Source organism: Macaca mulatta, chromosome 15 (genome assembly GCF_049350105.2).
Source record: "Macaca mulatta isolate MMU2019108-1 chromosome 15, T2T-MMU8v2.0, whole genome shotgun sequence".
In the NCBI taxonomy this organism is placed as follows: domain Eukaryota; kingdom Metazoa; phylum Chordata; class Mammalia; order Primates; family Cercopithecidae; genus Macaca; species Macaca mulatta.
The window spans coordinates 58,893,947-58,919,457 of NC_133420.1; the positions used below are offsets into that span (position 1 = coordinate 58,893,947).

Here is a 25,511-nt window from a genome sequence, read left to right on the forward strand (position 1 = left end):
TCGCCCAGGCAAGAGCATCATCAAAGGCACTAGACTTATCTTTAAGGGAGAAACTGTAAGTGTTGGAGACAGATTGAATATGGGAACCAGAGAAGAGGTGTCTTTCAGAACTGTGGAATATTCTGGGAGATGAAGTAGTTATTTCTTCAAAGATGATTGTAAGCTGGTTGTGGTAGCTCCCAGCTGTAACCTCAATAACTTCAACTACTCAGGAGGCCAAGACAGGAGGATTCCTTGAGGTCAGGAGTTCAGGGGCAACCTAGGCAACATAGCGAGATCTCATCTTAAAAAATAAACAAATAAATTAGCTGGGTATGGTCATGTGAACCTATAGTCCTAGCTACTTGGGAGTCTGTGGCAAGAAGATTGCTGGGGTCCAGGAATTCAAGGCTACAGTGAGCTGTGAGGCTGCCCGGGTGGCAGTATGAGACCCCATCTCTACAAAAAACAAACAAAGGAAATTGTAGTTGTGAGGAAGATGGAGAGCCCCAGTAATGGTATTCATTATGTTTGAGTGCAAGGGAGAGAAAACCAAAATATCAGCAACTTAAACAAGACGCAAGTTTATATTTCTGACACTAAAACCAAGTCCAAAACTGAGCAGACTAGTATTCATATAAGTGGTCAGGATTCCCATGGTCACATCAACCCCAGTGTGGCCACTGTCCTGCTGACCTCTGCCCTTCTCTTCCTTCCACTTTCTTCTGACTGTTAAAATCCAAGCCTTCTTCCTTCTTGATTCCCCACAGCCAGCCAGGAGCAAATGCCACTGTCCATCTACAATGCATCTTTGCCTGTTCACTCGACTCCACCTGCCCCAGTGCTGGTCTCAGCTCTCTCCTTGCGATTTTCCCCCAGCCGCCTTGAATGTTCTTCCAGTCTCTTCTCTAATCCATCTTTCTCATGGCTGTCAGGTTAGCCCTTCTAAAGAGCACATCACTCCTGACCCACAGCCTTTTGATGATGTCCTATAGCTTCTAAAATAGTCAGAACTCTTGAGCTTGACATTCAAGGCTCTAGGTCAATTAGGTAAAATCTTTTCTTTTTTAGGGGGGAAGGGGGAATGGAGTCTCACTCTGTCACCCAGGTTGGAGTGCAGTGGCACGATCTCGGCTCACTGCAACTTCCGCCTCCTGGTTTCAAGTGATTTTCCTGCCTCAGCCTCCCAAGTAGCTGGGAATACAGGCTCGTGCCACCACGCCTGGCTAATTTTTTGTATTTTTAGTAGGGATGGGGTTTCACTGTATTAGCCAGGAGGGTCTCAATCTCCTGGCCCCATGATCCACCCACCTTGACCTCCCAAAGTGCTGGGATTACAGGCATGAACCACCACGCCCGGCCAATTAGCTAAAATCTTAAAGACAATTGCTTAATTTCATTTTAACATTCTTATTTTAATTTCATCTAATTTTTAAAACACTTTAAAGGAGATAACTTTTAGGTAAATTTCTTTTTAGGAGAATTAATGACTAGGAGAAATCACTTAAATTGAAGTGTTTTCACATTCAAAGCCAATAACAAGATGACTGCACTCCACCTTTTCAAATGTAGTCCAATTTTGTCTTAATGGATCAAGACCATTTATCCAAGTTACCAAAAATCTATGAGTTTTCTAGATTATCTTTGAGTCTCCACGAGTCAGTTAGGAAGTTGGATCTGAGAAGGGTTGACTTAAAACCCAGGAGTAGGCCTGGCTGAGGTCTAGATGTGCCTAAGGGCTTGTGGTTTTGTGAGCTCTGCCCTGCTCTGATGCTTTCTTGACAGCAAAGAAACCCGACTCCACCCCGTGTGTCTCCAGGAAGTGAAGGGTGCACACTGGAAGGGGGTTGTTATGGTCCTTGGCAGCATCTATCTGGAACTGGCTTAGGATGGATACAGATCTGAATCTCAGCCCCATGCTTACTCTCTTGTGATCTTGACATTTTGCCTTTTATTTCTGGCCTCGGTTGCCTCGCCATAAAAAGGGACTGATCACAGGATTTCACACCCTCCTCATGTTGTTGTTAAAAAGATTAAAGATGCCAGGACACTTTTCAATTATAACTATCTTATGGGAATTTTAATACTTCCTCTATTTGTTTTCTAGGACTGCTGTAACAAATTAGGGTGTCTTAAGATGACAGAAATGTATATTTTCACAGTTCTGGAGGCTTGAAATCTAAAATCAAGGTGTCTGCAGACCCACACTCCCTCCAGGGGCTCTAGGGAAGAATTCTTTTCTGTCTCTAGGGAAGAATTCCTTTTTGTCTCTTCCTAGCTTTTGTGTTCTGGCAATCCTGGGCAGCCCTTGGTTTGTAGAGGCATTACTCTTTTGCTGTGGGAGGTGGATTGGAGGAAAGAGCACCAGATACCCAGGTTCTAGTCCCAGTTCTGTGGGATTTTAAGTAGGTCCTTTCACCATCTAGCTCTCAGTTTCTGCATGCATGAAACAGGGCATTAGGCCATGAGAGCTGTAAGACCACAGGCCTGTGAAGGGGCTTGGAGAAGAGGGAGGGCTAAGGACTGCTTAAGAAAAGAGGGCTTAAGAAAAATTGCCTGCCTTTTATCCTGCTTATAAAAATTGTACATTCAGTTGCGATGGTGGTGATGGTTACACAACAATGGGAATGTACTAAAGCCACAAAACTGTACAATTAAAAATGGTTACAGACCGGGCGTGGTGGCTCACGCCTATAATTCCAACACTTTGGAGGCCGAGGTGGGTGAATCATGAGGTCAGGAGTTCGAGACCAGCCTGGCCAACATGGTGAAACTCCATCTCTACTAAAAATACAAAAACTAGCCGGGCGTTGTGGCACACGCCTGTAATTCTAGCTAGTCAGGAGGCTGAGACAGGAGAATCGCTTGAACCCGGGAAGTGGAGGTTGCAGTGAGCTGAGATCACACCACTGCACTCCAGGCTGAGGGACAGAGAGAGACTCCATCTCAGAAAAAAAGAAGAAGAAAAAAAGAGGTTACAGTGGTACATTTTATGTTATGTACGTTTTACCACAACAAAAAACAACAATGAAAGTCGTCATTTGTGATACAGGGTTTCGCAGTTTATAAATTTCTTTCATCTCTCTATGTGATCTTCAGAACAGCTCCATGAGGTAGGCATGATAAGTGTTGGTATTCCTATTTTACAGATGGGGAAACTGAGATTCAAAGCAGAATGCCCTGCTGCAGTTTCCTCATCACAAGTGTGCTGTTTTTTTCCAGCATGCCACTGTGGCTGCCTCTGGGCTTAGCACCGGCTCACTCTAGAATTGAAGACGTGTTCCTGGGCTCTGTGTCACCCAATGCAATGCCACACACTGTGGGTGTTCTGTGAACAGCTCTTGGTGTTGATGACTCAGATGTTGGGGAGAGGAAGGAGAAACTAACAAACAGGGGGATTTGACCAACACATATGCCAGGCACTGACCTAGGCTCTGTGAGCTCAGCAGTGAACCAAGCAGATACAGCCACTGCCTTCGTGCAGCTCAGCATCTCATGGGAAGGCAGGCACTTAGTCAATAAGTGCAGAGCCAAAGTTTAATTGAACATGCACAAGCATGTGATGTGTTGCAGAGGGGAAGCTGCAGTGCTTTGGATGGAAGGAGTGGAGAAACTCACTGACATTGTGGTGGTAGTCAGGGAAGGCTTCCCAGAGGAGGCGAGGCAGTCACAGAGACCTGTCAGAGGAGTGGGGGTTGGGGCAGGGCTGGCACTGAGGGTGGACCCAAAGGTTACAAGAAAGCTGGAAAGAAGATCATAACAAAGGTTCTGTTTTACTTCCTTTGTTGTAAAGTGAACTTCCTCAAAAAGCACCTTGAAAAAAAGAGAAAATGGTTTCAGGAGCTGTTATTTTTTGCCTCCTTGGCCTCAAAACTGAGCTGAATGGAGGAAGTTTAATGTGAAACTTTTGATGCACTGTGCATTAATTAATTAATTAATTAACCCATAGTGCATCGAATGTCAAAGGCATTTAATGAAAAAGCAAAGGCGCCACTGAATGGACGCCAGGCCTTTGGTTCTGCTCAAGAGGCATGCCCACTTGCAGAAGCCCTCGGGGGTTTAGGAACCTGCCTTTCTGTCCCCTTAGATGCTATTAGGGTGAATCCGAGGGATGTGAGAGTGAGTGAGTTAAATAGCTAAGCAGTACTCCAGTGCCATTCTCTTCCCTCTCTACTCACACCCCTGCCTGGGCTTCTCACAGCTCTGAGAAGCTCTGGAGTACTCCTTTTCCTCCTCACTTGAGACTATCTCAAGAAATCATGGTGTAGAGACACTAGCAGCATAATCTGTGGACTCTTACATTGTCTTTTTTTTTTTTTTTTTCCTTATTAATTGCATGACCACAGTTTTCTCACCTGTAGCATGGGGGATGATACTGCCTTCTTCATAAGATTAGTCCTTTGAATTTTTTAGAATTTGTATTTTATAGATGCAGCAACAGGACCCAAAAAAATTAAGTGATTTGTGCAAAGTTACACAGCTGGTAACAGTGATGAGAAATGGAGCTCAGGTTTTCTGTTTCTAAACCCAGTGTTCTTTCCACTAGCAAAGCTTCCCAGCCATGGCATATTGATGGGTCCTCAGTATCCAAAATGTCAGTGTCCTGGGATGACCAGGTAAGGCCTGGGGCTCCAAGGAAAAAGGTTGAGAAGCCCTGAATATAGGACCCTGTAGTTAAAAAAAAAAAAATGGATGTGCTAATGTTGCTATAATGTCATTGAGCATAGGTTTAACTTTTTTGTTATTATTTTTGTGCCAGGTTATTTGTTGGAAGCAGAATTATCTACTAGAATTGGCCTAGGCGTGTCACATCTTTGTGTGTTAAATGACACAGCTGTGGTATCATTAGAGCTCTACTTCCCTTCCTGCTGGGCAGCTCAGCATCATGTGTTCCCGATCTCAGCCCTAGACTCCTGGGGTCACTGTCTAGTCATGCTGCCTTTCTTAGTGTCAGAGTCAGCTTATGACACAGTCTCAAGGAGTCACTGCCACCTCTCTTATTTCCATGTCCCCGATTTCAAATTTATTTTATTTTTATATTCATTTATTTATTTTGAGATGGAGTCTCGCTCTTGTTGCCCAGGAAGCAGTGCAGTGGCACGACTTCAGCTCACTGCAACCTCCGCCTCCCGGATTCAAGCAATTCTCCTGCCTCAGCCTCCCGAGTAGCTGGGATTACAGCCATGCACCACCACACCTGGCTGATTTTGTATTTTTAGTAGAGACGAGGTTTCACCATGTTGGTGAGGCTGATCTCAAACTCCCGACCTCAGGTGATCCACCCGCCTCGGCTTCCCAAAGTGCTGGGATTACAGGCATGAGCCACGGCGCCCAGCCCCAATTTCAAATTTATCAGAAAGAGCTGCTTAGCTTTCAATGTCCTTGCATGGACCCTGTTACATATAATGGTCTTTAGGCCACACTCCTTTTAGTCAGAAAACGTGAGTGAGTGAGTTGGTATATTCTTCCTCTTCTACTTTTTTTTTTTCTTATTCACTGTTAATTCCCCTTAAAAAATCAAAGGGTAGGAGAACTTTAAGCATTTTGAAAGAGACAGTTAATCAATACACATTATTCTCCAAACATTCTAGGAAATTCAAGGAAATTATAAAGTGCCTCCTAAAGACCTCTTCAGATATCTGTGTGCCTGCCCTTCAGAGAGAAAGTTTCCTCTTGGCACATAAAGAAGTCAAATTAGGCCCAGAAGAGACTATCCTTGTTGGAGCGTGAATGTCAAAGAAACAATCTTCAGTAAAAGAGCTTTCTCTCTCAGCATGCTCTGAGAGAAGAATAACTTTGGTTATTGGTGATGCCTGTGAAAAGAGTAGTGAAAGAGTTTTGGGGATCACAAGAACGGATATTTGTATGAAGTCTGAATGTCTTGATTAGTAGGAATTTTAGCTTCTAGCATCCTTGGTAAAGAAACTTTTTACTTCAGAGTGCACTGGGATTTGGGAGCTGCAAAAGGGATAGTACCCAGCCTCTCCCAAGAGAGGTGCTAAGTGCCTTTATCAGGCTCAGTGGTACCTGCTTGGGAACAATCTCTTTAGATGTATGGAATAAACACTTGCCCATCTCCTCTGCCAACTTCAGAGCGAGGACCTGGTATGACTTTGGGGCCAGGACATTGTCCCCAGCCCAGAGGACAGTCCTGCTTGGAGGATATTTACAAATACTTTCCTGGTGACCAGGTTTCATAGCTTAGAGATTTCAAGAGAATTGGCTTACAGCAAAAGGCAGTCCCTAGGAACTGAAACTTAAAGAGTTTCACAATCGTTAATCAAGCTAAAGTTCACCTTTTCTGTGGGTGGGTGAGTCCCATGATTCCAGCTCAGCCTGGTCCAGCTGGCTGGAGTCTTCTTTTGGGAGACAAACCACAGCTGAGCACCCTCCCAGGCCCTGAGAGGAGGTCACATCTCTCACAGCCTCCTGGGTGTCAGAGGCTGTGGCCACCAGTGGTCCCTACACCAGTCAATGTGGTCCAAGCTCAATGCCCCTGCTTATCAGTTTACAGAAATTATTCAGTATCTGTTTATACTGCAAGAACTAGCTCAGAAGCCCCAGTCACCTATCTCTGGGGGAATAGTGCAGGAGCAATCTACTCAGCTGAAACACATTAGGAAGTAGCATTGTTTAGAGTATAATTCAAATCTCAATTTTTCCATTTTCCATCTGTATAACTTTGGGCAAATACTTAACATCTGTGAGCTTCAGTTCTCTTACCTATAAAATAGAAATAATATTGTATTTCTTAAATAATATAAATGATATGAAGCATGCACAATGTTTAGCCCAAACCCTGGCAAGGAGTAGGCCCTCAATAAATGATGGATGTAAACTATGCCAGCAATACAAGAAATGGAAGTGGAGGCTTCCCCTGCATTGACTTAGGGCAAGTCCTTCCTTCTTGGGCTTATGTCAACTGAGAGATGGTATTAGATCAGGGAACACCTTGGTGAAATCAGATCCAAGAGAACTAGGCTTGAGTTCAGAGGCCCTCTGGCTCTGAGGAGGTTTCTGTCAGGCCCCAAGGCTGTGCCAGATTCTGCTGGAAACGTTGTACTCTTTATTCATTCTTCGTAGCCCACCTCTCAGGCCAACCACCTTTTGGTTGATACACAATACATCTCTAAACCCTTGATTATACCAATAATCCGACTGAAAGACAGCTTGGGTCTCCTTGTGGGCTCAAGGATACTTCACAGAGCCTCTTAAAGCATCTAAAATGTACCAGACATTAATCTAAATGCTGGGAATAAGGAGATAAATAAAATAAACTAAATACCTGCCCTCATGGGGCTTACATTCTCATGGGGAGACAGACAATAAACAAGAATATAATTAATGCAATATAATATAATATATAATACAAAAATTTAATATAATATAGTGTTATAAAAATAAAAAAAACAAGCAGCTGAGGAGATCAGAAAAGGTCTTTCTGGCAAAGTAATGTTTGAGCAGAATCTTGGATTAAGTAATGAAGAAAAGCATTGAATGTCTGGGATAAAACTGTCCTGTGCAAGTGGAATGACAAGCACCAATTTCCTGAACCAAGAGGGTGGTTGTTAGATTAGAGAACACAAGGGGCTGAAGTGGGGTCAAACAAGGGGACAGAAGAAAATGAAGTTAAGGGATCAGGGTAAGCCAGATCTGCAGGGGTCTCACAGATCATGATAATGTCTTTGGAGTTTATTTGGAATGAGACAGGAAATCATGAGGGGTCTTTGTGAGTGATCTGATTTATGTCTTTAAACGATCACTCTGGTTGCCATAGGAAGAATAGACAATTAGGTGGTGAAGGTAGAAAAAGGAAGACTGGTGAAAACCCTTTTGCCGTGTTCCAGACAGGGGGTGTTTGTGGGTTGGGGGAAGGTGGTATTGGTGGAGATAAGAAGTGGCTGTATTCAGGATATATTTTGAAAATGAAAGTGATGGTCCTTGTGGGATAGATTGGATATAGATGTGGGGGCTATGGAACATAAGAGTCAAAGATGAGTCCCACTTTTTGACCTGAGAACCTTGATGAATGAAGTTGCTATTTATTGGGATGAGAAGAGCTGCTGAAGGAATAGACTGGAGGAGTTAGAAATGCTGAGTCCATCCCCAGATGGCTTTCAGACATCTGAGTGCAGTCACTGAGGTCCTTTTGAGGGTCAGAGTGCTGGGAAGACGAATCAGAGGCCTTGCTTTCCCAAAGGAGGCAGCAAGCACTCCCTGTCTGTGATCACAGAACTGAAGCTGTAAAGAGCACCCACAGGAAGTGCTCCTTGGATGCTCAGTCTTAGAAAAGAGGCAGGGTGACTGTGACCGAGGCTGGGGGCAGCTAAAAGTTAGACTAGTGATGGATAATATTTGAACATAGAGAGCTGCTCAACACTGCATTTGGACTTGAATCTTTTTGTGTAAATAAGAAAGAAAAACCTGGGTTCGTAGAATGTCTTACAATTTAGTATGTGCTTTCAAATCCATCGTCATATTTATCCTATGAGGTAGTGACTGCTATCTTCAGTTTGGAGATGAGGAAATGGAAGTTCAGAGACGTTCAATGACTTGCCTAAGGTCACAGAACTAACAGGTAAGGGAATCCTCAAATCTAGAAGTTTTGTAACCCCTAAAATATCCATTTTGTTGTTTTGTTTTCATTTTATCCTGGTTATTATGGAATAGTCACATTGATTCTGCCAATTAAAAAATCAAATCTATAGTATCTAAGATGGCTGTAAAATGTCCTCGTTGTCCCCTGTTGACTGCACATGACCTGTGTGGCCTCCCAGGCATTTCTTTGCAATCCAAGGCTTTTCTGGAAGCTTTTTGTGAGTATCACCCCAATTCCTGTCCCTCTTAACAAATTCTCTTTTTAATCAATGGTTTATTTGCATTGAAAGAGGTTTTCATGCTGAGCAATATTTTGGGAACATTTTACAATTCCTGTTGCTAAAGTTCCGAGAGAAGACATTCCAAAAAAGGCCCTTTCTCTATGGGATTATTTCAAAACAATGGGAAGAGAATAGTTTTTCAATGAGCATTTCAGAAATTCCTGCAAGGTATCATTTAGTTCTGATTGAGACCACGACTGTGTCTACTTGGTGCTAAACACTTGAATGAAAAATGAAAATGACAAGAAATGAGATGTTAGGACTGGGTAAAAGTCCAGCTCTGATGTCCCTTAGACACTGTAAGTCATTGCCCTTGGGTCACCCAAATACCCTTAGGCTCTCCTCTCAATCATAGCAGCCTATGAAGGAGTGGACAGAGCCCTGGGTCTGAAGAATGACGTTGGAGTGTCACTCTTAACTCCGGTACTTCCTGGTGTGTGATCTTGTCCAGACTCAGCTTCATCATCTGTGAAATGAATATGAGAATGCTCACACAACTTCCTTTAAAAAGTTTATAGGAACAAATTAAGCAAATTTTGAACTAGGCAGGAGTCTTGTTGTACTTATCTTTGCATCTGCAGATCCAAATACAGGCATGTAATAGGGACTGAATACGATTTTGTTGAATATTTTATAAATGGGTATAGTACAGGCAATGCTCTAGCACCTATTATTTACATAACTCTATTCATACTTGCCAAGTACCTCTGGTATGTAAGCAAAGTTGCCATTTCTAGAATATGAGGACACATAATCAGAAAAATAATATTTACTAAAAGCATAAAATGTGCTATGCTAGATGTGAAAATGTTTTTTCAGTTAGTCCAAGCAGTGAATAATCCCAGCTTTTGTTCTACTTGGAGCACCTGTTTGTAATCCATGTCATAAATATTTTCATGACTATTGCTTAGTAGTCAATGAGTTTCTTTGTTGGCATAGAATTTAAGATATTTCCCTAATAAGGACACCCAGTGTTAAAGCAATGAATTTCTATAGCTATGCAGTTCAGAGAGTTACCTAGGAGATGAAAAGCTAATCTGTCTGGAATTTCTGCCCTTGAGACCAAAGATACTATAAATTTGCTCTGGAAGAAAATAATCATGGTAAGCATCTTAATTTCTTCCATCTCGTTTCCAAGCAGATGTCGCCGTGTTTTAGCCTGGAATTCATCATCTCTCTGATACATCAACATTGACATATTACATCTTCATCTCTTATTATAGAAAATGGAAATGAAACCAGAATGTGAGCATGTTGAATGAATTGGACTCCCCAGAGATTTGGGGGAGAAGAAAACCTCCCACTCGCCTTTGACTTTTGGATTTCTTGTTTCCTTCATGTTTAGATTGCACTTTGAGAGGTCCATCTGGAAGTTCACTTTGTATATTTTGCAAATGCAAGCAGAGCTTATTATCAAAAGACAAAGCTCCAGAGGAAGCAAAACATTTGGGGAGGTGGGAGAGAAGCACCTAAAAAATCTAGTGACAGTATGAAGGTTAAACTCCAGAGATTAAACTCCATTTATTTCTAGGCTTGACTTTGTCAGTCTGCTAGTGTGGGTGAATGCTTAGATATGTTTAGCCGTTTGCTTTCTATCCATTAAGCTCTCCGTTTAGAGGATGAATTTGGATAGGTGTCAATACCTGCAAATGTCATCAATCCTGTAACACCTTTTTGGTGCTGAGTTATCATAGGAGCACTGCACAGCCTGCCTGGGACTCCAGTCCTCCCACAGTGGGCATCACTACACTTCTTTCATTTTTCTGGCCTCAGGAAAACATTCTTCGGATTTCAGGATCCTATTATATGTTGAGTGAATTGCGTTCTTCTTGAATTCCTTACAAAGTCACTCTGGTCCTTTGAGATTAGAAGTTTAAACTTGGAAGGCCATACCTCATCGAGTTCTCTTCACTGTGGCTCCCCAGGCATTTCTGTCACAGCCAGACTTAATCCCCTTCAGACATATCAAGTCAACCATCAGTGAAGGTGGTCTTTATTTCCTTCCACATGCTGCAGAGATTAAGGCCGCCTGATTTTCTCATATATTCCCTGGCACACTGACCACAGACTCTGCTGTGGTCCAAGATGGATAGAAATAATGTTTACAACTTGGCCCAAACTTGTTGGCCATTTGTGGGAAAAATCCATTTTATCCTAGAGTCACAAGGGCTAATGCCATCTTGGCCATAATAGGCTAATTGGAATGAACATTAACACCCCAGGACCTCTTTGTTAATTTATGGACCAGGGAAGAGAAAAAGCTGTTTGTTTTAGTAGTTCTGGGGAAAACTGTCAGCATTAGGCGTTGGGGGATAGGAGGCTGGGGGCATGAGAATGGCATTGAATTTAGAGTTGGAACCCAAGTTCAAATCCTAGCTACAGTATCCTCTAGATCTCTAGATATGTGACCTTGGACCAGTAGCTTAATCTTCCTTGGCCCATGTTCTCACCTGGAAGATGAGAATGCTGTTATCTGTTCTACACAATCACTAAATGGTTGTTATAAGGGATAGGGGGTGTCTTGAAAACAATCAAGTGCTAATGGAGTTAAGAGCTACTGCCATTGTCACCCACATCACATTATGAGTGGTCTAATAACCATTTATTGCAAGTTTTATGACAAATTCTATATAACAAAAGTTTCTTATGTGCCTCTCTGAGCCTTGGTTCTCTTACTATAAAACGATATGAAAATGATTCTACATAGCTCACAGATTCAATGAGACAATGAGTATGAGTAGGCCTGGACCGCACAAGGTGGGTTTTATCTCTCTCTCTCTTGACACTAGCCAGGGACCTGGTAGAGTAGCTGTTCAATATGTATTTTTTTGATCTAAGTTTCCCACAAATACTTTCCTGAAAGCTTTCTGGCAATAGGGTCTTGGAATGCCACTGCTGAACACATTGGAAAACCTAGCAAACAAGGAGGCAAGGAAAACTGCTGCCTATCTCCTTGCCCCCAGTTGTGATATTGTCCCCATTTCTCCCAGTCCTGTCCTGGCTGGGGGATGCTGTGATTCCACTTAAAGAGGAAAGTTCAAGATAGCACAGTCCAAGAAGAGAGACCAGGGTAGGGAAGGGACTGGAAACAAAGTCAAATGAAATGAGGCATTTTCATGAGCACTGGGATACTGAATCTGGAGAACAGAACCCATGGAGTTCCACGACAGTCATCAAAGATCTGAAGGAATTGGTGTTTTCCAAATTTTCCAATGAAAACCAAAAGTAAGAAAGATATTTTTATAACACAATCTAGAACATATTTATATAAATAACCAAAATTATAATACCAGTTACTATTACAAGCTCTAAATGCTGATATTTTCTACTCTGAATATTCAATTCAATTAGATTTTATTCAATTCTTTCCTCTTCTATCTTGGCCTTTTCTAATTTCATTCAATATCATGCTAGATGTAATTCCAAAATTGATTTAATGGCATATTAATGAAAAATATTGATGTAGAAGACATGGATAGTCCCAAAAGATGAAATTAGGACTTTGGGTTGAAAATTAGAGTAAATTTCAGCCCAAAACAAAGAAAAAAATTACTACCAATTAAACACACTATAATATAGAATGACTCTCTATGTTAGTGAGACCCTCATTCTTGGATATTTTCAAGATTAGACCTAATTGATATGCTGTATCTATGGATTAAGGGCCCACCAATTTCTAAGACTTCAAGAGTCTACAATTCATAATGAACTAAAAGAGAAAGTCTAGAATATAAAGGGAAGATTTTTGTCCAAAAAAAAACTAAAAAGAAAGAGGCAAGGATGAAGGTGGTAAAATCTGGGAGATTGTCTCTCCTTAGCTTCTGTCCAGTTAAAGATAAAACATTGCTATATTTTTATTTCTTATTGAATGATCTCCCTTCTCTCCTTTCTTAAGGAAAAAAAAAATTGTTTCTATTGATAGTAGCACATTTTAAAGCTGTTGCTCCAAAGCTGTTGGGACACCCCTTTTTCAAATGTTATAGTGACTTTAAACCATCACAGGTTAAGTAGTTACCTTTTGGATATTTTACAGAGTTCGTGTTTCACTGTGCCCTGGGCTTAGCACAATGTCAGGTATAGAGTCATCGCAAATAATTGCCTATTACACAAATGAATGAATGCATGCATGCAAGGAGGACTCCACTAATTTTCTTAGAAAGGAGTATCTTTGAGTGACTGGTCTAGATCTTGATGGGAAATAGTGTGTTTACGAATGAGAAAGATTAGTAATGATAGTTGAAATGTTGACCAGCAGATGATATCTAAGCATTCTGGACATTTTTAGAGACAAAAACTCTGAGAATTTCATGAAAATAAAGGATTCCATCTTTAGAAAAACAAACATATGCATATTTATATAAAATTATGCATGCAATTTCAGGAGTGCAGTTATCCACTCTCTAGCCTAAAGTTAAGCTTAGCAACTGGATCTGACTCAAACAGAAATTTCTTGTATTTGCTTAAGCAGGTAAAATTTTGGAGACAGTGGAATGAAGCTAACAGGAATGCATCCTTACTATGCACCAGGTACATTGTTCAGTATTTTATTTACATTAGTTCATAATAACCATGTGAGGTAGGTACAATTATTGTCTCCTATATAGCCACACATATATTTTATATATACTATATATAATATACATATACCCAAAAATAATATACATATACACACACAAATACATATGCAAACAATGTCACATTCATGCCACCCAATTCTCTTCCTTGTTCTTTTTGTCCCTCAATCAATAGCTTTTATCCCCTGTTCCCCCTCAGGCTCAGAATTTAAAACATAAAAATATTGTTTAGCACTCATCTTTGCAGAAGTCCACTCTCACCTGGTGACCTCTCTAAAACAAAGATGTAGCTCATTCTCTGGGAAGGGAGCACGGGTTTCTGTTTCTTTCAAGCTGGGCTGCATCCTTGGGTCTGTGGAGTGTTGTGTGCTAACGAGTGCTACTGGTGTTGGGGAGTGAGGTCTCCTAGACAGGGTTTCAAGTCATCGACATAGACTAGTTAAAGCAGGAGTACGGGGGAATTTGCTCAGGGGTTCCTTGGAGAGTGAGAAGCAATGACTGAGACTGGTGTGCTGAGCAACCCCATTGTTTATCAAGTGGGAAAGGAAGAGGGTCAGCAGTAGGACACTGAGAGGGAGTAACCAGAGTGAAGGCAGGAGCAGGACTCAAAGGGAATGCTTTCAAAAGCCGAAGGAGGAGAATTTCAAGAAGCAGGACATGGTCAGCAGTGTCATGCCATGAAGGAGAAAGTAAAATGAAGTTGGAAGTAATCCATGGAGTCAGCTATCAGTTCATTGATGTTAACAAGACCAATCTCTGTGAAGCAGTGAGGGCAGAAAGCATTGCTGTGGGGTATGGAGTAAACGAGAGATGAAGAAGTTGAGAACTGAAATATGGACCACTGTTTCTCAAATGCTGGACATAAACTTAGCTATTATCAGTCATCTGCAGGGCTTTAAAAGTGAATAAATCTGGAGTGGATCCCAAGGATCTATATTTCTAGAAAGCTAGGTGTGGGAATTGTAAGAATGTAAAATATATGACAGCAAAGATCCTGTCTCATTCACCACTGAATCCCCAGAAGCTGGAGTAGTTTCTGCCCATAGCAGTTTCTCAGTAACTGTGTAGGACAGCAGTTCCCTGAACTGAACCATTGATATCAGCTACTTTTTATGGACTAGTATTCATAGTAAGAGCATTAACTGAAAATCAGTGAGGATGCAGCAGACTGATGGCCCAAGCACTGTCTCTCAAAAGTTAGGAGACTAAAATGATAAATTAGCTTTTTTTTTTTTTTTTTTTTTCCTTTTTTGAGACAATGTCTCACTCTGTCACCCAGGCTGGAGTGCAGTGGCACAATAATGGCTCTCTGCAGACTCAACCTCTCTGGCCAAGTGATCCTCCCACCTTTGCCTCCCAAGTAGCTAGGACTACTGGTGCACACCACCACTTTTGGCTAATTTTTGTATTTTTTTGGTAGGGATGGGGTTTCGTCATGTTGCCCAGGCCAGTCTTGAACTCCTGAGCTCAAGCAATCTGCCCATCTCGGCATCCCAAATTGCTGGGATTGCAGGCATGAGGCACCACACCATGTGATAAATGATACAATTCCTTCCAGTTTATTGCTTCGGTTCTGAGAATTATAACAAAAAGCCTCTGATTGATCTGGGGCAGCTATTAGCAAATCAGAACTGACTCATTAGAATTGTTCATTTTAACAGAACGGGCTGTTACTTGTCTGATAAAGACACCTACTGGAAGGCAGTACGTTGTCATAGAAAGGACATTTGGCATCTACTAGAGTTAGTTGTATCTTACATCCAGCTTGTGCAATGATTAAGTCTTTGGGTTGTGGACCCCTAGGGGCCTATGCAGTTAATTCTAGAGAGGTGAGGAGAAGTCATAAACCCATTTCTCACCAGTTGCTGTCTGAAGACTGAATAAATAACATACCTCCAACTATAAATATTAACATTTTTCCCTAAGAACACACATGCTATTGCAATTAATGAAGTACAGCATCATCAAAAAGTGTTCATGAATACCTGAGAGCTTCAAGAGATGATAAATTAGCTTGAATCATATGAAATTGCCATTTTTGTGGGTCACAAACAGGTAAACCTGGGCAATTTCATATAGATTAATCTACTTTGTTTTTCAGTCAAACAGATGATATAAAAATTATGATCTTGGCTGGGTGTGGTGGCTCACGCCTATAATCCCAGCACTTTAGGAGGCTGAGATGGGTGGATCACCTGAGGTCAGGAGTTCGATACCAGCCTGGTCAACATGGTGAAACCCCATCTCTACTAAAAATGCAAAAATTAGCCAGACGTGGTGGCAGGCGTCTGTAATCACAGCCACTTGAGAGGCTGAGGAAGGAGAATTGCTTAAACCTGGGGGGCAGAGGTTGCAGTGAGCCAAGATCATGCCACTGTACTCCAGCCTGCATGACAGGAGCGAGACTCTGTTAGAAAAAAAAAATGATCTTGATCTTGTGGGAGTCAGCAAAGATTTTAGAATGATGAAGGGGTCTTACGGTAGCCAGCCTCCAGGATGGCCCCCGTGATCCTCATTTCCTGACATTCATATCATTGTGTAATGCTCTCCCTTTCCGTGTGGGCTGGACTTAGTGACATGTTTCCGATGAATAGAGTACTGCAGAAGTGATGGTATATCATCCTTGATATTAGGTTATAAAAAGACTGTGGCTTCCATCTTGGGTAGTCTCTCTCTCTCTCTCTCACTCTCTGTCTCTCTCTCTTTCTTTCTCTCTCTGTATCTCTTTCTTTGATCCCTTAATCTAAAGAAAGCCAGCCGCCACATCAAAAAGACACTCAGACAGCCTATGGAGAGGATTGGGGGTCTCGCTCCAAAGTCCAGCATCCAGTGAAGAACTGAGGCCTGCTGCCAACCACAAGAGAGAGTCTAGAAGAGGATTCCAGCCCCAGGTAAGTCTTGAGATGACTGCAGCCCTGATGGCCTGACTGCATTTTTGTGAGTGACTTTGAGTCAGAATCTCACAGGTAAGCTGTTTCCATGCCCCTGACTCTGAACCTGTATGAGAGTATAAATGTTTGCTGTTATAAGCTGCTAAGTTTTGGGGTGGTTTATTCTCCATAAATAGATAACCAATACACTTCCCTATTTTCAAAATGTTGGGAACCAGTGATCAAGTGTACTTTTACATATATCCTTCAGGCCTTACAAGACAAGTTTTAAATGTTTTATTACTGAGGAAATTAAACAGTATTCATTGATGGAGAAAACACAATATTTGGAGCCAGAAGGTAGGTGTAAGTTTCCCCTTATTAGCTGTGAAAACCTGAAAATCACTTTGCTTCTTTGAGCTTCTCTTTCTTCTTAGAGAAAATGCAGATTCCTACAATGCCTGCTCTGTCTTAATGTTTATGGTAAGTATTAGATTGTGAATACAGTTGATGAACCCTCAAGTCCTATCAAAATGCTAGTTTTTATTGATGATAGAGTTAGTCATCTTTCAATGAGGATAATCTGACCAAGTTTACATAGCTAGTTGGTTGCAGAACAAAAACTTATACCAAAGTCTTCTAATGCTAAGGCTTCTATAACTTGAGCAAGTCACTTTTACTATACGAGCCTCAGTTTCCCCATAAGTGAAATGAAATAGATTAGACCAGGTAATGCAGGATCTCTTTTAGCTCTGAATAGGCTGTGATCAGAACCCAAGGCAAGGATTCTTGTATAGGTGACTGAGTTCCTATAAAGGCTGGGTAGGGTGTGTATCTGACATCCCTGGGATTTCAGAGCCCTATCAGCATGAGTGCTGATACTGGGGGAGGCTTTGTGATGTGCTCTTTGTAGGTGGCGGCCTTGGTGCCACACAGAGGCTGCCGGTGCCACTGCCTGGGACAATGGAGTTCACTCCTCTGCTGGTGCTGCCCGCCCCCACACAAGCCCCTGAAACAGCATCCTATCATTTGTCACTTCAAACCGCATACACCCTGGATTTGTGCTCGTGCCAGAGGAATTCATAATGAATTCAGTTCCCATTCATGCAGGAAAGAAAGTAAGCCTTGGGGTAAAAAAAAAAAAAAAAAAAAAAAAAAAAAAAAAAAATCTCCTGGAAACATTGCCTTTGAATTTCTATAGAAGCTGACAAGGATTACATCTTGAGTAGAGCTGACAAAGTCGTAATTCAAGTTAAAGTGTTAGTTTGAAATTGTACAAGCCTTATCACAGCATCATTACCTAGTATTTGTATATAGGTCTACAGTTTACAAAAGACACTTACAAATATCTTTTCATTTAAAGCTAATTGTGTTCATTTTCAGCTGAGAAACTAAACCTCAGGGAAGTCAGGTCATTAGTGGCAGAACCACCTCTTGAACTCTGGTTACCATTTGCAAAAGCCTTTTCTTGTTCCACCAGACGACGTGGGCTCTTGTTGTTGTAGGATTTCCTGTTTGCAAGGTAGTGATTTTTCTACTGATGCTGGTCTTGTCCTCGAAGAGTATGGGACTCATCAAAAGGAAACAAAACAGAAAAATGTGATTGTGGTCACATGTCATAGGGACAAGACTGATAATCAGAGCTGATTGGTCAAGTGAATGTTTGCGGAGTGTTTGTGACAGACAGATTTGAGTCCTGTCTATATACTACTAAACATCTCCATGAATGTGGAAATTTGGTGCTTGATTCTACAAATACGTGACTTTGTGGTTGGAGGATAAAGAGGCTTTTTGTAGAAAGTAGAAAGACTGGGTTTGTTTTTTTCTGATGTGGGGCCATGTTAGTCTCTGGCCTTGGTTGGGGTCAGTGTGGAACAGGTTGAGGAAGGAGGCCCTCAACCATGGGTCAGGAAACTCAGGGATCTGGGAATAGATACTGACACAAGGGAGTTGGCCCAGGACTGGGACCAATGACTGGGGAGGAAGCTGGCCACAACCACATTGCTTGGGATTTGGAGTTAGCCAGATCTGATCCCAATTCCAGCCCTTCCTTATACTGGCTGTGCGATCTTGGACAAGTCATTTAACTTTCTTTGTCCCTTGTTTTCTCTACTAAAAATCAGGGGCAGTACTATTGCCTGTCCTGAGTATTGATTTGTTTTGACTATCCCATGAGATCTCAAGCTGGTTAGGACTTGAGAGAAGTGGCTGGCCGAGCTAGAGTTCATGGGTCAAATCCAGCCTGCTCCCTGTTTTTGTCCAGCCTATGAGCAAAAAATGGGTTTTGTAATTTTAAATAGTCAGAAAAAAATCAAAACAACAGTATTCTGTGACACATTGTATATAATGGAAATTATACAAAATTTAAAAAATATAATCATATGTAATTATAACATTTACATATAAGTACAAAATATACTACACATAATTATACATGTCCTTATTATGTTGTAATATGCAATGTTATATATTATATTTTTAAAATGTCAGTATAAAGTATAAATTATGCATTTATAGGTAAAATAAATTAATTTTGGTGTCTATAAAGAAAACTTTATTGAACAATAGCCATGCTAGTTTATTTTTACTATTGTTTGCACTACTTTCATATTTCAGTGGCAGAATATAGTAGTGTGACAAGGACCAGATGACCTGCTAACCTAAAATATTTCCTATCTGCCCTTTACAGAAAAATTTGGCTGACCCTTGTTTTATAAGGCTCAAAGTGCTCAGACAACACTATAGGGTAAGTGGGTAAGTGGTATTACTCTTTTCTGCAGGTGAGAAAAGAGAAGCCCCAGAGAGAAAAAGTGAAGTTAATGTCACATAGTTTAAAAAATGAACAAACAAGAAAATACCAGAGTTTGCTCTGGAACCTAAACTTGTTATTAACTGCATCTGACATTCTCTTAATCCATGATTATAAATCCCTACCCAAGTTTTTAGACTTTGGTAAAATGGTTGACAAATGTGAGATCAAGTTGTGTCAAAGAGATGAGCAACTAGGGGAAAAAGCCAGAGTGAAGGAGCATAGGTTATAAATGCAAGAACCAAAACACTGGGTGTCTTCACCACCAGAGCAGAAATTCTAGCACTGTCAAGATCTCCAAGAGGAGATGTGAGCATAAGAGAAACATAAGAGAAATCTGCCAGCCTCACCAGTGATTAAAGAAGGGCAAATTTTTTTCAAAATGAGATATCACTTATACATTCTAAATTAGCAAAAATGTTAAATAATCATGACACCCAATATAGGTGACATTGTGATGAAACCGAAATACTTATATATTGCTCATGGCAACATAAATTAGTTAAAAATACCCCCACTAACTTTAATTTGGCACTATATATTAGGAGTTTTAAGAACACTCATATTCTTTAATTCATTGATTCCTTTTCTGAAAATCTATCCTTAGAAAATAATTCTAACTTCAGAAAAATAATATCCACCAAGATCATCATTGCAATGTAATTTTAGCACCAAATTGGAAGTCACCAAAAACTAGTGAGCTGGTTAAGTAAACTGTGCTACATTGACCCAATGCAAATATTATGCAACTATCAAGGACTAAACAACAGCATAGGGGAAAAAAATGATTATATTATGAAGCAAAAAAAAAAAAAAATCAGAATGCAAATTGTAATTCTAAGGTTTTGTGCTATACAAAAGTTATGTTTGTACTGGAACAAGCAGAAATAAAAACAGGCGATTTGTTAAGGTGATTGTCCTCTAAAATCTTTTTTTTTTTTTTTTTTTTTTTTTGAGATGGAGTCTCACTCTGTTGCTGAGACTGGAGTGCAATGGCGCGATCTCGGCTGACTGCAACCTCTGCCTCCTGGGTTCAAGCGATTCTCCTGCCTCGGCCTCCTGAGTAGCTGGGATTACAGGCATGTGCCACCATGCTCGGCTAATTTTTTGTATTTTTAGTAGAGATGGGGTTTTACCATGTTGACCAGGCTAGTCTTGAACTCCTGACCTCGTAATTCGCCTGCCTTGGCCTCCCAAAGTGCTGGGATTACAGGCATGAGCCACCTCACCCAGCCTTAAATCCATTTTTATAACATGGACTAGATAGTGAAAAATCTCCTGGATATGAAGTCAGAATTGAGTGAGTTGCTATGTTGGTTGATGCCTACACCAAGATCTTGTTCTTCCCTCTACCTTGGGCCAGGATAGGATTCAGAGCTGGAGGACAGGTGGGGTTGAGGAGGTGTTCCTGCCAGAGTTTGACAGGTAAGTTAAGAGGAGACCAGGGGTGTGCGAGATCTCTGTCAACAGATATTCACTGAGACCTCTCAGCCAGCATGATGGTTGAGCTGCCATGAAAAGAGACTGGCTTCAGAGTCAAAGCCCAGAGACTGCAGACTAGGCCTTCAATGCAGGAAGGCTCACTCAGGTGTGAGGGAACATGAGCAGGAGGCATGGTCTAGCACCCGGTTATGGAGACGGGCTCTGTGGCTGGCCCTGTGTGAGACATCAAGAAGACAAGCAGGAAACAGACTCAGCTCTGTCCCCAAGGAACCTGTAAGAGTACAATCTTGATACACGGGATACTGCAGGGATAAAGAAACATTAAACACACAGAAATCACCCGGAGGAGGAGAGGCCCCCAGCAGTGTGAATGTCTCTGCTGTTCTCTGAGCCCCTCCTGTTGGCCTTATTGATTATTGTTTCTGCACGGATCGAACACTAATGTTATTCTGGGTTATCAACTAGCTTCTCCTCATTTATGAATTTTAATAATGGCCTTGTAGAACATTGCACATGGGAAGCCCTGTGAAGATATTTTGCATCTATTCTGGGTAAAGACTCCCCATAGCGCTTCTCTTGTTTGATTTCTTATACTAAACTGAATTTTCCCTTCATGAAAATCCTGTCCTAACACAGAGTGACCCTCTGATGCAAATTTTCCCTGGCTTCAGTCATTCATCTTTCTGCTTCCTGGTTCTCTTCTTCCTGCATCAGTTTTTGGTACCACCTCCCACAGCCCCTCCTCCCCTTAAGCCCCACTCTGATTTCTCCCCGGGAGATGGTAGCAGGGCCTCTGGCCTCCTGGAGGCATCAGGGCAGAGAGAGAGAAGACATGTTTGCCAAGAACTCTGCGTACTAGGCGAGGCTGAGCTGATGAGACAGGAAAGATGGGTATGAAAGATTGGCATATGCCTATTGGCACTGCAAGGGGGACAGGCTGTCCTGGTGGAGGGGATTGTGTGAACATGCACCCAGAGGCAAGACTATGAGGGGCTTATTTGGGGAACAGTGAGTGTCTCAGTTTGGAATTATTCCAAGAGTTTTATTTGTATTAATTCAATTTTCTGGAGATATGGAGCATGGTATGAGAAATGGGATTTATCTTGGATGAGACCCTAGGAAAAAAGCAGGTCATCTAGGGGGACTGTGCAGGGTTTCTCTCCCCAGACCTTCAAATGGTACACTGGTCCCAGGAAATCTTGAACTTGCCTAATGAGTTATTAGGAAGTATAAACAGTCCCAATAAAAGCAGCAGTAAACTAAACGCTGTCTAACAAGCTCCCCGCGTTTCTGTCATATTATTATCATCATCATAATGATCATCACCTACCGAGTGCCCTGTGACGTATTATTATTTCATTTTATAGATGAGAAAACTGAGGCTCACAGAAGTTAAGAGACTTGCCTAAGATCACACTGCTGGTAATGGTTGAGGGCAGGATTCAAACCTGGGCCCATCACACCTCAAAGCTTAAGCCCTGTTAGCATCATTTTGTTGTCCCCAAATATGTGTGATGGTGCTGTGGTGAGGGTGGCTTGGGTTAACCACTTGCCAGCTGCTTGTGTTTTGCTTCAGGAACTGAGAGGAAGTTGGGCATGCTTTAACGGCATTTTAAGAAGTTATCTGAGGGGCAGGCTTCTGGCAAACTGAGTGCTTCAGCTGCAGAGAACAAGGACCCAGCTGCACCTTCTGTGAAACTGAAACTGGGGTCACTGGGATGGGCCCTCCTGGAGTAGGATGAGAGAAGAGATGGGAACGCTGGGACCTGGCGGGGGAAGAATAATGCCGCTGCTAACAGCTGCCCAGATGAAAGCAGTGATGTTGCTAGGAGAATAAATAACATCTGTTCACCTCTGGACAGCTCTTTGTGGTTTACAGAGCTCCTTTGCTTTTGTCATTTCACAACCATCTTGCTCCAACAGAGGGGAGTTGGGGTGAGAATCTCCCTTTTACAGAACACCAAATTAAAGATTCAGAGATGCTGTGTGATTTTCCTCGGGTCACACAGCTTGTTAGCGGCATCATTTGCATATCATTTGCATTCAAGTTTTCTAAAACCATCCTTCCCACCCAATTCCACTTTCTATCATATCTCCGGAAGCAGCTGGGCCCAAGGAGGTCTTTCTGAGGATAGGCTGCCAGAACAGCCTCAGAGGTGTCATCTGAATGCGAAGTCCACAGAAGAAATGAGGAGGCGGATGAGAGATACACGGAGAGCTCACCAAAAGAACAGGGCAGTAAATCTACTTCAGGTGGCACCCAGTTTCAGAGGACTAAGGAAGGGAATGGCAGGGTTGAGCCCAGCTAGGAGGTAAAAGGAGAGGCTGCCTGGAGAACAGGGACTCACTTCTTTATTTATGAGGAAAGCAAATTTTGAAAGACAGACACCATTGCCAAAATGTGGGCAAAGCCCAACTATGTAATGGAGATTATATGAAAACAGAAGGCCGGTATGTAATATTTTTAAGTACACAGGAGAGCATCAAAACTGGATGCACTCTTAATACTTATTAAACTGACTTTTTTAAGGGAACCATTGGGAACGAAGAAATTGAATTTCCAGATTTCATGAGCCAGATGACCATCTTTGGCATGTTTTGGGAAGCATACTCCCAGGCCCCTTTGAGTCCCATTCCAGTCTCCAGTTGGAGCGTTGAGGCTGCTGACCAAACAGCCCGGTCTGGCTATTTCCTGCATATCAACCATGCCTTGGGCTCTTGGCTGTGCTTTTGTTTGGGTTCCATAAGCTGCGGTGAGTAATATTCATGAATCCTATTCTGAAGATGTTAATTACTCTTTAAGAGTACCATTATTGGATACCACAAACTTTTAATAAAAGTAGCCACGTAAGAGTTGCAATCAGTCCCCTAAGCTCCATAACCTGGAAGAGTATGTTTTAAAAGTAATTTTCTTTTTATATTCTATGAGAAGTTTAGCAATGTCAGTATTAAGAAGCATTGCTTTGTTCATCTTCAAATTTGTTTTCTGAGACATCCCAAAATAAATTTATTACAATTAGTGAATGAAATCATTTAAGGACCAGTAATTCCTAACGGTATTTAGAAAGAGGATGATAATGATACAGATATTTTTTAAAATTCAGCTTAATTGATGACTTCTACCAAAGGGCCAGTTTTACTCAATGGGGATTTGATGTATTGTGGACTTTACTAGAAAAATGGATGACATTATTCTTTATTTTTATTTTATTTTATTTCTATTTTATTTATTTTTTAGACGGAGTCTTGCTCTGACATTATTCTTTATTTTTAAAGTGTTTATTTGGGGTTGAGGTATTGCAAACTGTGGGCATCAGGAAAGCTGGGAAATGTCAGGGTCAGATTATAGGGAGTATGTGGTAGGGGGTCCAGTCTTGGTTGGAGAAGCCAAAGAGGAACCACAGTGGACCCCAGCCCAAGAGATAACAGATCTGAGAACTTAGGGCTCAATGTGGGAGTTGTAGTCACTGCGCAAATCCACCCTTAAAGCTGGCAGGTACTGGTGAGTGGGGAGCAGGAGAGAGGGCAGGAGAATACTTTGTGTGGACAGTGAGCTGGGCAGGGCTTCGTGGCCTCTTGGGCTTCTTTGAAGACTCAGGGCCTGGATGGTGATGGTCTGGACCCAAAGCTGTAGTTACATGTGGCCACGAGCTGATATCTACCTGCATGGAGGAAGCCGTGAAGTACAATTACATTATGTTTAGGAGCCCACGGGAAGTGTCCTTAAAAATAGGTTTAATTACAGACAAGAATTCAAAATCTGCTCTGTGTTAATCTCATGTGTTACACTTTTTGGTTATATTTAATGGAAGTCATAATTATCTTGAGACTTTTTTAATCCAAGGAAACCAATTTTAGGACAAAATATTTAGCAGATGTATGTTAATGTGCTGAGGCACAGAAAACATGGAACAGAGTCTGTGTTCCAACCCCAGACCCACTGATGGCCAGTTGTGGACAAGGCGCAGGTCACTCAACCACTGTGGAGCTCACATTCCTCGCCTGTATCCTGAGGACTGGGCAAAGCACAAAATCAGTGAAAGTAATCGTTAATGAGCTGCAAAGGGCCCTGCATGGGTGAGGTAATGGTTTTGATAACAAATGACAGACCTGGGTTCAAAATCCTGGCTATATAACTTACCATGTCTGCAACCTCTCTGAGCCTCAGTTTTCTCATCTGTTAAGTGGGAATGATAATCTAACATAACTCCTGGAGTTCCTATGATGGTTAAATGGAATAAAGCACATGACATGTTTGGCACATAATATGCGATCTGTAAACATAAGCTAACATAAGCTATGATCATATTTTAAAGAAAATAAAAATAAGAGAAACCACCCATGGCCAGGCTGAGTTCCCGAAGCTTCTGGAAGGCTCTTGACCAAAGTGAATCACAGTGAACTTGGTAGGAAGGGAAAAGAGGCTGGAGCCACCCAGAGAGGGGAAGATGTTTGATGGGGTAAGCAGGCCAGCTGCCAAGCAGACTCACAGCCTCATCTGTATATGCCTTCAAGCCACAGAAGGCTTGTTCTAGGCAGGGGGAGGGAAAGTGAGCTCTGCCACTCAAGAGACACAATGAGGACCAGCCGCAGGAGCTGCAGAGGACACAGTCCAGCACAGTATGAGGAGACACTTTCCAGTAGGACTTTGCAAAGACAGGAGGCTCCTTAGGGAAGCCAGGAGGTGCCACAGTGGAGAGGGTGTGTAGACACAGCACCAAGTAGGGCACAAAGGCAGCCACAGATCCGATCCCCTGAAATGGCCCCAGCGATTTCAATCAGATAATCCCCTCTTGCAAACTTGCTGTTCTTTTTTCTTTTCCAGGTAGCTTCATAAATTCATAAACTTTTATCCCTTCTGTGGCAGCAAATGATATTAGAAAGCTAATTAGCCACAGAGCTAATTTTCATGTCAGAGGGAAATTATAGGTTTCATGGTATAGAACAAAATTATCTT

The 25,511-nt window shown here is 41.8% G+C and overlaps 1 long non-coding RNA gene across 1 annotated transcript; it reads left to right on the top strand.

Annotated features, from left to right (window-relative positions):
• Positions 1 to 16,180: 16,180 nt before the first annotated feature.
• LOC106993675 (uncharacterized) lies at positions 16,181 to 21,125 on the top strand. Its single transcript, XR_001439960.3, has 4 exons — positions 16,181 to 17,420; positions 17,686 to 17,824; positions 18,992 to 19,048; positions 20,069 to 21,125. It is a non-coding gene; the product is annotated as an uncharacterized LOC106993675 (long non-coding RNA).
• Positions 21,126 to 25,511: the final 4,386 nt, after the last annotated feature.